This window comes from Ursus maritimus, unplaced genomic scaffold (genome assembly GCF_017311325.1).
Source record: "Ursus maritimus isolate PB19 unplaced genomic scaffold, ASM1731132v1 scaffold_25, whole genome shotgun sequence".
In the NCBI taxonomy this organism is placed as follows: domain Eukaryota; kingdom Metazoa; phylum Chordata; class Mammalia; order Carnivora; family Ursidae; genus Ursus; species Ursus maritimus.
In genome coordinates this window covers 42,182,344-42,194,571 of record NW_024425008.1, presented here as the reverse complement: position 1 = coordinate 42,194,571, position 12,228 = coordinate 42,182,344, and positions in this window count along the sequence as shown.

Below are 12,228 nucleotides of genomic sequence, written 5' to 3'. Positions count from 1 at the left end.
CCCCACTGAGCATAGAGCCCAGCTCAGGGCTTGCTCTCACAACCCCAGGATCATGACCTGAGCTAAAACCAAGAGTCAGATGCTTAACTGAGTGAGCCTCCCAAGTACCCCAAGATTTTTTTTTTAATCAAGAATTGATGTTGGGGGTGTGTGGGTGGCTCTGTCAGTTAAGTGTCTGCCTTTGGCTAGGGTCATGATTTCAAAGCCCTGGGATTGAGCCCCAAGTCAGGCTCCTTGCTCAATGGGGAGCCTGCTTCTCCCTCTGCCTGCTGCTTGAGCTCTCTCTCTCTCTCTCACTGTCTCTCTCTCTCAAATAAATGGATAGATCTTTAAAAAAAAAATTGGTGTTGGATTTTGTCACATATTTTTCTGCATCTATTCATATAATTATTTTTGTCTTTAATATGGTAAATTATAAAGATTGATTTAATAATAACTTTATTGAGATATAATTCATAGAGCACAAATTCACCCTTTTAGAGTGTGCAGTTCAGTGGATTTTACTATATTTGCAGAGTTATGCATCCATCAGCACAACCAAATCCCATAACATTTTCATTACCCCAAAGAGAAACTCTGTACCTATCAGGAGTCAGTCCCCACTTCCCTCTAGCTCCCCAGGCCCTGGCGACCGCCAATCTACCTTTATGGGTTTACCTATTCTGCACATTCATATCAATGGAATCCTACTCAATGTGGTCATTTGTGACCGGCTTCTTTCACTTGGCATAATGTTTTCAAGGTTCATCCATGTTACAGCACGTATCAGTATTTCATTCGTTTTTATGGCTGAATAGCATTCTACTGTGTGGATATACCACATTTTGTTTATCCATTCCTCAGTTAATGGACATTTGGTGTGTTTCTACTTTTTAGCTATTATGAATAACGCTGCTGTGAACATTTGTTGCAAGTGTTTGTGTCAACATATGTTTTCATTTCTCTTGAGTATACACCTAGGAGTAGAATTCCTCAACTGACTGAGCCACCCGGGGGTCCCATACTGTTCTTTTTTTAAGATTTTATTTACTTATTTGAGAGAGAGGCAGAACACAAGCAGGGGGAGGGGCAGGGGGAGAGGGAGAAGCAGGCTCCCCGCTGAGCAGGGAGCCGGTCACAGGGCTCAATCCCAGGACCCTGGGATCATGACCTGAGCTGAAGGCAGATGCTTAACCGAATGAGCCACCCAGGCGCCCCTGGAATTGAATACTTTGAAACTATACATCAGATGCACTAAACCCTCCTCCATTAGTCCTTCTTCTTTCTGTGACAGTCACCTACTTTGCCGACAGTACTCACTGAATAAGTGTTAAATTAAAAATAAGCGAGACCCTCAGGTAGTCTTGCCATAGAGACATACTTACTCAAACAGAATAAGTACGTAGCTAAATATGTGTAGGAACTATTGGGTTTCTTCGCTCTAGGACTTGTGAGCGCCTTAACACACTACTGTGGCGCTACCTTTCTATGAGGGGAGGTCACATGTAGTGAGCTCAACCCTATTGACTGATGAACCTCTTTACTCCAGGTGCATCTCTAGCAATTAGTGTTCTTTTTTTTTTTTTTAAGATTTTATTTATTTATTCGACAGAGATAGAGACAGCCAGCTAGAGAGGGAACACAAGCAGGGGGAGTGGGAGAGGAAGAAGCAGGCTCACAGAGGAGGAGCCTGATGTGGGGCTCGATCCCATAACGCTGGGATCACGCCCTGAGCCGAAGGCAGACGCTTTAACCACTGTGCCACCCAGGCGCCCCTCTAGCAATCAGTGTTCTACACAACAGATCTCGGGAAATGCTTGGGAATTGCTCTGTGCAAGGCCTTAAAGAGGACTGGAAAATGTAGCTGTTTACTATAGCAGGCACAGGCTAAGCTGTTCATCTGAAATTACCTTGTATGCTTTATAAACACTCTGTTTTTCTGGGTTAGAAAGAAAACTATGGCAAGAAGCAAGATAGGGAAACTGAAGTTACTTGGGGTATGAGCTGACCAAATTATTCAAGGGTTTCTCTAATTTCACCTTTGGAATAAATTCAGGGATGATACCCCCCCCCCCATCAGCACAGTGCTGACACTATTCTTTCACAAGTGGCTTATAGACTGGTGCTTTGGTGTAGGCAGGCACTCTGAACAATATTAAGATTATGAAAAGGAGACTTCCTGTTCCACCAGGTTGGCAAAATATGCCTAATGGGGCTTCAGGGAACCCAGATCTCTATGCAGAGGATCTCCCTGGTATGATTATCCTGGATGGTCAGGGGATTCTTAAGACTTGAAACCGAGTTTATCGGAGCATTTATCAATGGGAAGATAGCTTGCTGCATTTAGTAGACAACACAGAGGAAAAGTAGAGCCGATCATAGGTCTTCTACCCTATTGTGCTCCATTTCACATCCTCTGCCCCAACACCATCAACATGCAGGCAGGTACTCGCACTCCTGGCCCCTTCCTCCCCCCTGCACACAAGGGTGGCCTTTTTCTTGCCGCTCTTGGATTCTCTTCCTGGCACCCTTCTCCTAACTTACTGCCTGCCTAAATCTTGCTCGTCCTTCATATTGCAGCTCAAATGTTTCCTCTGGTGAGCTTTACTCGACTCCTGCCTACTACGTTACGCTCTTTTCCTTGTCACTTATCACAAGTGCAGTTAACATTATTTAACAATCGTCTTTCCCACCAGGTTGTGAACTACATGAGGTCAGAAATTGTTTCGACTAGTTCACTATTGAATTACCAGACATGGCAGAGGGTAAGTGGTTAGTAAGTCCAGTTGCATGATTGAAAACAGTCTAGGTGCTGACATATTTTGCAATTAACTTAGGGCTGTTCTGTTTTCCTTTGTCCTTGGTCAAAGGTTTCTCAATTCCCTTTGTCCAAGGCTTGGATTCTCCTAAGATTCTTCTTAGATACTCATTCCAAGGAATGCCTCTCTTATCTATTCCCTGATCAGAGTAGTGGTTGACATCAGTGTATACAGGCTAAAGTCTCTCACGTAATCTGGAGCAAAGGAGCAATGGTTTTCCTTTTAAGTATGAGGTGTTCAGAGTTTCCAGTGAGCTTGAGACTCCGCAGTGAATAGCCCGTGTGTTCTCCCAAAACCCAGCATGAAGGAACAGTGTAGCTGTGGGCAGCCATGAAGCAAGTCGTGTTTGCAGTTATGCTGCTGACGTCACGAGGAAGAATGCAAGGAAAGCTGTTCCAGTGTGGGGACATTCTCCGGAATGTTGGGAACACGGCTCCTTGGAGGGACCACAGTTACACTCGACCTGCTTCTATCAGTTCCTACCCAGCGTCCCGGCCTGAAACTCCCACGCACACCGGGAACGAAGGATGTGATTAGGCAAATATGGCCGGGGGCAAGGTGGCTGGAGGTGAGGACAGTCTCCCTCTTGTGCTTTCTCTTGAGACAGGTCTTTTTCTGGAGTGCCAGTTTCCTTGCGACACTCATGGAGACCTGCACCACGAAGGGGAAGGAACCCAGCTCTGCACTGGACAGAGCTGACTTTTACCCCTGGCTTGAAGGTGTTGTGAGGACTCAAGGAGATAACGTGATTAAAGCCCTTAGGAGACCAGGTCACACATGGTTAGCGCTCAAGACATGGTAGCCGTTTAACTACTGGGTGCTCACGGGGTGTGCTCAGAGGAGGCTGTGCCTCCTGCCTCAGTGACATCACACCGGATGCAAATGGCTCGTTCACTTTTCTCTTTCCTCTACTAGACTGTAACATCCTTGTAGGCCCCAAACCTGGAAAAATGCTTTTCAGGTCCCGTGATAAGCTCCCGTTGGTTGAGTGCTTATGATGTCAAGCACTAAACGCTTTACGTGGATGGCTTCATTTAATTCTCAAAACCCCACGGAGTTAGGAACTACTGTTTTCTGCATTTGTGGCTGAAGATACGGAGGCACCAAAAGATTACATAACTCTCGCAATGTGATGGATCTAGTAAGTGGTGGAAAGAGTATTTAAATAATACAGCTGGTCGGGGTCCAGGGCCCGGGGTCTCTACCGCGGCATACGCTCCTCAGTGCTCACTCTCCGTAGATTTCCCAGTTTTCTCCAGCTACACTAATCATCACCGTGGAACATATCATCCCTATTGTCTCCTCCTGTGCTTGTGGGGCTCTGTTTACTCTGTGATTCTCTCTGTGCCAGCCCCACACAATGCCTCATGTAATCGCACGCTTTACAATTGCTTCTCCATTTGTCTAGTGGGGCTCTGGCGGACTGGGTTTATGTACCAACTGTGCTCTCTCACAAAACAGCTCTTGGTTCCAGGGTCAGCCTGGACACTAGACTGAGTGGCTCACTGGGCAGACCCTTCATGCTTTTGTGTTCTTAATGACAACCATCTGTTTCCTAAAGCAATTGAAAGCTTCAGTTATTAGCGTAAAGGAAAAACATTGACTCTGGGCACAGCCTCACACCGCTGTTACATGCCTGGGGACTCAGCTACCACTGAGGTTATTAGGCTGTCTACCTTTCTCAGAGACACTCTGGGTGAAACGGGGGTTCCTTTCAAGATTAGATGCACAGTCCCCTTATACTTGTAAAAAACCATGTAAATTGTACATATAAAAGAGTATTACGTATCTTTGGAGTTAACAGTGAACATTCGAGTATAGCCATCGCCCCACTCAACAGAATATTGTCAGATTCCACCAAGTCCTCCATGGACCCCCTCCCCAGCTGCATCCCTCTCCCACCCCCTCAACATGCTTTTCCTCATACAAAGAGTATGAGCTGTTGGAGAGCTCTGTGTTGTGGATGAGTGAGTCAGATGTGATTCCAGCTACTTTGTTGTGAAAGGTGCGAGCAGCAAATGGATACTGGTATTTTGAGGTTTCACATCCTATTCAAACTGATGTTTGCAGTGAGCGGTTTTTAACTTCGTAACTTCATCCCATTCTAACTGATGTTTTCGGTGAGTATCATAGTGTACTGAGAACAGATGCGTCAGCAAATTGTGGTCAACGTGCAAAATTAATTTTTGCCACAGCTGGGGACGTGTACTTCTACGGCAGTGGCTGTCAGAATGTGAAGCTGACTGCGGCTGCAGATGAAGAGTGGGGCTCAAACTGCAGGGGGAAAGAGGGCGTATACCATTAAGCCAGCATCGAGGAAAAACTGTTTCTGACAACATGCAAGAACTTTGCTCTGAAACTATGTGAGAGAACTTGCAAGAACTTGGTCGTGCCGCAGACATTCTATTCAAACAGGAATACTGGGGGAATACGAGTGTGCCAACCCCAGAAGCAGTCACTCTTTACAGAAGAGCCACAAGTTCCAGTATTAAAAAAATATGTCTCAAACACAAAAAAGTGAGAACCATTACTCCAGCCGACAGGTATTTCTGAAGTGGTTTAACGAGTTTTCATCATTTATTCCCTGCCACTAATGTACCCTTTGAAAAAATTTCACTGTGTGCTCCTTCCCACCATTACTGTGAATTACAAACATTCCTGTCAGTCCAGGACGGGAGGAAATGAAATGCAATTCTACCACAGATTTGGTAAGGTTTCTATGCAGCAGCTAAAAGACCCCCAAAATTGGACATAATTTTCAGTGCTGTTCAGTGTGTGAGATTAAGTTAAACAACAACAAAAACAAAGAAACTTGAAGCTTTAAGGGAAATTGCTTTCAGGACGTGGGGAAAAAAAGACATGTTTGAGGCCATGAGGCAGAAACCTTTGGAGAGATGCCCAGAAAGTAGTATTCCCATCATTCCTTCTCTATCCATCTTTTCCAGCCTAAAAAAGGCATGGCTTCCTATTCTAGAACTAGAATGTGTGCTTTTCATGCTTTTGGGATTTGCTGAAGACAATGTGGCTACAATTGAGTGACTTGGATATTTTTCTTCACCTAAGATGCAGTATAAGTGGCAGCCTAAATGCTACGTGAGTCAAAGGTTAACTTCTTTGCTAAAACATGGTCTTTAGGATGAGTTTGTATCAGGAAACCAATACGGAAAACCTTCACTTGCATTCTTTTTTGTTACAGTTAGGATAGCCAATTCATAATTTATCCTCAAAACCAGGACGCTTGAGAATGCAAGGAGGGTGCTACTAATAACTATACCTGGACAACACAAACCAGAATTGCTCCAGGCAAACTGGGGTATATGACCACTTACATACTTACTTACGTACTTACCACCACAACCTTGGTGTCCAGTAAGTATATTATCACATTGTGTAACTTCAAGCCTTTAAGCATGACAATCTATTTTTTTAAATAATTTTATTTATTTTTAAAGGTTTTATGTATTAATTTGAGAGAGAACGAGCAGGTGGAGAGGGAGACGCAGACTCCCCGCTGAGCAGGGAGACCGATGCGGGGCTCAATCCCAGGATCCCCTAGGATCATGACCTGAGCCAAAGGCAGACGCTTAACTGACTGAGCCACCCAGGCGCCCCCATGACAATCTAAGTTTAAAAAGGAACATTAATATAGGTATTATTTATTAGAAGTGTAATCTCTTAGTTATGCTACTACACCAAATAGATCCCTTTGGCTAGGTGGAAGGATAGATGTTCCATTTTTTCCCCTGTGGTGCTGTGAGCATGATGACGTGTCTTACATTAAGGTGAGCACAGGAAGCTAGTCAATTGCAGCAAATCACACTGCAGAGCTGAGCTCAAAGCAAAAAAAACTGTTCCGTGGGTCCCCAGCGGTTGTGGTGCTCACTGAAACCGTGAAGGGTTGCCTTCTAGAATTTGATCAGATTTCTATTGCAGATTCACCAGAGGTGGAGACTTACTACTGCCTTTCAGTTAAGCAATCTTATATAAAATTTGTAAAGAGGCTTTTCCTAGTTCGCATTAATCCTCTTCATCCCAATTCCGTAAAAAGCCTGGGTGCTAGTCCAAATCATTAGTCATGGACTTTTGGTCTTTTTCTGTAAAGATTTCTTTGGGCATTCAAGAAGGGATCCAGGTATTCACTAAGTTTAGTCCTTGGGAATTTTGTGTGTTGCAGTAACTAGGCAACGGTCAAGATGTTTTAACTTAGCATGTCCTGTACTGGCAAGTTTAAAAAAAGAACTGTCAAGCCGTACTTGGCAGAACCTCCCTTGGACTCTCCCACCCTCTGTACAGTTCTCCTGTACATCTTGGCTGCTCCTCCACTGCTAACAGAGACCTCTTGTCTCAGCCACTCCGACAGCCTTGTCCAAGCCTTTCCCACTGCAGGGCAGCTGGACACCCAGTGTCCTCAACAATCGGTAGCACTGCGGTCGACTAGTGGTTTGATCATCCGGGACCTTTCCTAACAACGCTCATGTCCGTATCTGAAACCTTTTTTGTTGTTGTTTATTTGAGAGTGAGCACAAACGGTGGGTGGGGAGGGACAGAGGGACAAGGAGAGGGAGAAGCACTTTCCCTGCTGAACAGGGAATCCAACGCAGGGCTCGATCCCAAGACCCTGAGATCATGACCTGAGCCGAAGGCAGACGCCTGACCGACTGAGCCACTCAGGCGCGCCTCTGAAACCTACTCCTAACTGCTACACCTTTGAACATAACTTGCCTTTGTTTATAAAAATACAACTAAGTTCTAAATTAGTTTAAGAACTGTGCTTATTCATCAACTATAAGGACACACATTTCAGACACATACTCTCTTTAAAGTGAATTTCCAATGCCACTCCTTCAATGACATGGAATGTGTGAAAGGTTTGCTACATAACATTCAATGCTAGATGGATCTGACCTCCCAGGTATACAATTTTGGAACTACTGCCCTAAGGCGACTAGGATAAGATGCCGTTCTTAGAAAGCAGCGTTCTGTAGTACAGTGGTATGGGGCAAAGCTTTGGTATCAGGCACAGCTAGGATTGTAATCTGAGTTCCTTACATAGTTAGCTAGGTGATCTCTATAACCTCTTAGCCTTAGCTTCATCATCTGTAAAACGGGGACAAGAACTGTCCTTGTCTAAGAGGATTGTTGCGCGGCTTAACTGAGATAGTGCATGTGAACTGTTTAATACAGTGTCAACTACTGTTTTTGTCTCCTCCTAGATTCTATGTATCTCAAAAGCAAGGGTGTTAAGAACTGAATGAACCAAAATATATAAAATGTACATAAAAGCTATCATTAGCTCCAAAGAAATTAAGCTGTTAAGTAGGAAAATACATGAAACTCAATTAACTTGACTTCTTTATCTAAAAAGTTAACCAGCTGAGTGTTTTCACCAGTTTTCCCATAGCTTTGGAACCTACCAGTGGCATCTTAAGGGGACAAGAACAAGTCAGGGTGTCTTGTGGAATAGGCAAGGGTTGAGACTGGTAAGCAAGCAACTGCATAAAAAGGGTACTGAATGCCTGAGCGAAAAACAGTGGACAAACCCTAAGCCTTGAAGACAGAACTGGGCACCATCCGTTATTACTATGACCTTGTGAATTTACTTAACCTCTTTATCTCTAAAAAATAGGCTCTTTTTAAGCTGCCTACCAACCTCTAAGGAATGCTAGTCTAAATGATTTTAAAAAATGAGGCTTAACATAAAATAGGAACAAAGCAAAAACTGAACAGTGTTAAATTTCCTCTTTTATATGACATTAACACTTCAAGCATAGCTTAGAATTCTATATGGACTAAGATTCTCTTAAACTTGTGAATGTCTGATTATGATTTTAGCAAAACTCAACCCGGAGACATAGTCTTCTACAACTGTTTTTGGAACTTAAAAGCAGCAAAACATTTTGTTCCCCCAACAACACATCTGTAGTGTTATGAACCAACTGTCCCCCAGAATTTACACTGAAGCCCTAACCGTGGATGTGATGGTATTTGGGCAGGGAGCCTTTGCGAGCTAATTCATTTAGATGAGGTCATGAGGGTGGAGCCTCGATGGGATTAGTGTCCTTCTAAGACACAACAGTTTGCTTCTCACTCTCCATGAATGAGGACACAGTGAGAAGATGGCCTTCTACAAGCCACAAAGAACCCCTAGTGGGGAACTGAGCAGACCAGCACTTTGTGGACTTACGAGCCTCCAGAACTGTGAGAAATAAACCCGTTGGTTAAGCCACCCAGTCTATGATGTTTGGTTATGGCAGCCGCAAACTAATAAAGTAAAATGATAACAAGTGGAAGAGAGGAACTGCCTTACGAGAAAACACGGAGTAGGGAGGGATGAAGCTCTACCTCATCCCGGGAACCCCAGGGTCCCACAATATACGAAGTGAAAATAACTGTTTAATGTCCACACGAGAAGAATCATGTCCACGGGCCACAGGAACAACTCTACAGGATGGCCCAAATTCTCTTCGGATATTAGACTTCTTTGTACTGTCTTACTGAAAATAAGCGCATAGGATTCTATTTTGCTTTAGACATCTGTTGCGAAAGGATTGGCGCTAAGTCTTTATACGGTGGTAAAAAAAGAACCAGTTTGGGTCAGGTACCTGGGGAAGAACGTGTCTGCTGAAGTGGTGTCATTTCCCGACGGGAAAAAAACCCCAGCCCTGCTTCAGAATGATCTTCTATTTCACTACCTACTTTAAGCTCCACCTGAGGTCAGCACCTTTAAGGGATAGGAAGTAAGACATCAAATGCAACTGAAAAATTTACATTGCGCTCTGTCCAACTTTAAGGCAAAAAGCAGAAGACTCTTTCAAAAGCATAATCTAGTACGTAAGTTACAGCCCCACGCACACTGGGGCTCAAGACAGGCTAGCAAACCCCCTGTGGAAAGGGAATGGCAAACCGTACCAAGTCTGATACGGTGACCCTCACCATAGGCATGGTAGTTACAGAAGAACAGACCCATCTTTCATAGAAGAAAGCGGGGGTGGTGGCAGTAGGGGCAGAGAGGGAAAGTTCCCTAACTCTGTATATACAGATAACCTGGTTACAAAGAATAATGCAGCCTTGAAGGGATAAGAGGAGGCGCACACAGTGGACACCATGTTGCTGAAAGAGGGTCCATGGAAGGTCATTCCCCGGCAGCCTGTTTAAACGCCTAAGTGAATGCAGGTCACACACCGAGGAGCATCTCAGGCCCTTTTTGTCGTCTTTATGACAACGATTTTGTAGTTAATGAGGCTCTGGACTTCTCAGGGAAGCCCAGAACTGGGCCCAAAGAAAAAGATACATGGAAAACCCGTGAAACCATGAAAATACATTTTTTTAAAAAAGTTTTCAGGTATAATACACAAAAGCAAACAAGTTTATCTTAAAAAATATCAAGTATCACATCCATAGACTATTCCTAATTATAATTACTTCTTAAAGCAACATATGTCTTTGTTTACAAATACAGCAGCAGGTGATAAAACCTAACGTCTCAAACAGATTGCTTACAGTTCATAATACAAACAAATGTCTATGTCTCAAATCACATTTTAGGCAGTTTAACTTAAAATGCATAGACAATTACATACATTAAATTTGTCATTATTAAGTCAATTTAAAAAATCACAATATTAAGAAAAAATACAAAAAAACCTTTATAGAGCACACATAAGAAGTCAAGTTTACTTAATGGCAACAAATCAGTATCTGCTAACCAGTGACAGGCAGTTTAAGTGCCTTCATCCAGGGAAGAAGTGAAGAGGAAAAACATCCCGTTACTTTGCACACATGAACAGTTGCACTGACAAACACTACAATCTGAAGAAACACTAATTTCTTACTTTTAAAAAGGACACAACACACCTTGCTCTTTAAAATGTCCAAAGGCTGGCCTCTGATTTCCACCAGCAGCAAACTAAAACATGTTTAGGTCTACCAAAAATGGGTGTACTGATGCATTCCGTAATGCCACCCCTAGACTGTAAGCCTCCACGGGACGGGCATTCTCTTCCATCTCTGTAGCTCTGGAAGCTGGCAAAGCACCAGGGTCAGACACTCAAGTGTCTGCTGAATGAATGCAGTTCTCAGATGTTTTCTCTAGCCAGCAGCTTGCATGGCATTTAATACTGATTATTTTATTGGCAATTTTCATTTTACTTGGCAGAATTCTGAAAATAAAAAGTGCCTGTCTTCAATACTAAATATTGCTTAATTAAGATTAAATTTAGTCTCCCTGAAAGCTACCCACCCCTTTCTCTGCATAGTACCCTCTATCAGTGTGATTCATCTGAATTTAACCTTATGCTTTTCAAAAACCAACATTTGAAGGTCTGTACTTAGGTTTAATGTCCAGGGTTTATAACCCTGGCATTTTATAAATCTAGCACTCGACTATTCAGGGTGAGGAAGGAAGATATTGGCACTAATCATTTAGAAGCCTGGGCACTTGACATGCAAACGAGGCCCACCATTTTAACTGACACGTGAGTATAGCTTCGTCCTTCTATACACATGATTTCAAAAGCTGTCCATTTGAGTACAATAGGTAGCACTTAGTATTTTTTGAGGTAAAATTTTATGGGCAAAACTGACTTGTTTCCTAGAAAGTAGGCCAATATTCTGTTGTAGTGGTGTGCCAGATCAAGGCCAAAAATTCACCCCCTTTCTTATCTCCCCTTTTATTATTCTCTACTGAAAACAACAGGAAAACTGACCAAGGAGAAAGGAAGTCCTTGGGTTATTAAAACAAACGTACTGCCTATTCCTGAATAATCAATGTTTTACATTATACAAAACAGGGCCGTAGGGTCCGAGCTGTAAACAGCTATCTTCAAAAGCATGGAAAGGTGTCAGGCCAAGTCCAGTACAGACAAGCCAAGGTTATTTCAAGCACTCCTTTAAGAAGGCTTGATTCTTGAGAACTGCGTGTGTGTGTGAGGACCTAAGGTCTTTATTTTCATTTTTAGGTTTAACATTTCAAAATCTAAGATTCCAACTCCAGAAACACAAATCCTCAACACATCTCAATTATCTCCAACAAATCTGTCTTCAAGTTCTTGCTCTGAGAGAGTACAAGTGCCAGCATATTCCATCCTGTGTATTCCCTTCTGAGACCAACAAACTTTCTAAGAAATAGTCTCTTCCCTAAACTGATGCCAGCCTAACAGGACTGGTTTCAGAAGCAATGTTACTCCCTTGTAAACAGAAAAACCTTCCCCCATGCTTTCCCCCATTCCTCCACCGGAACAACTTCTGCGCTTACCTTTACCCCGAACCAAAAAATACATTTTTGTCCCAGAGTACCCACAAGAATCAAGACTCTCCCTGGAAGTTGAGAAATAATGCTCTAAAAAACTGAAAGGAACATAAAAGCAAATTCTAGTCCCTTTGATTTCCGTTCTTATGTTTTAAAAAAAAATTCACAACTACCAGTTGGAAA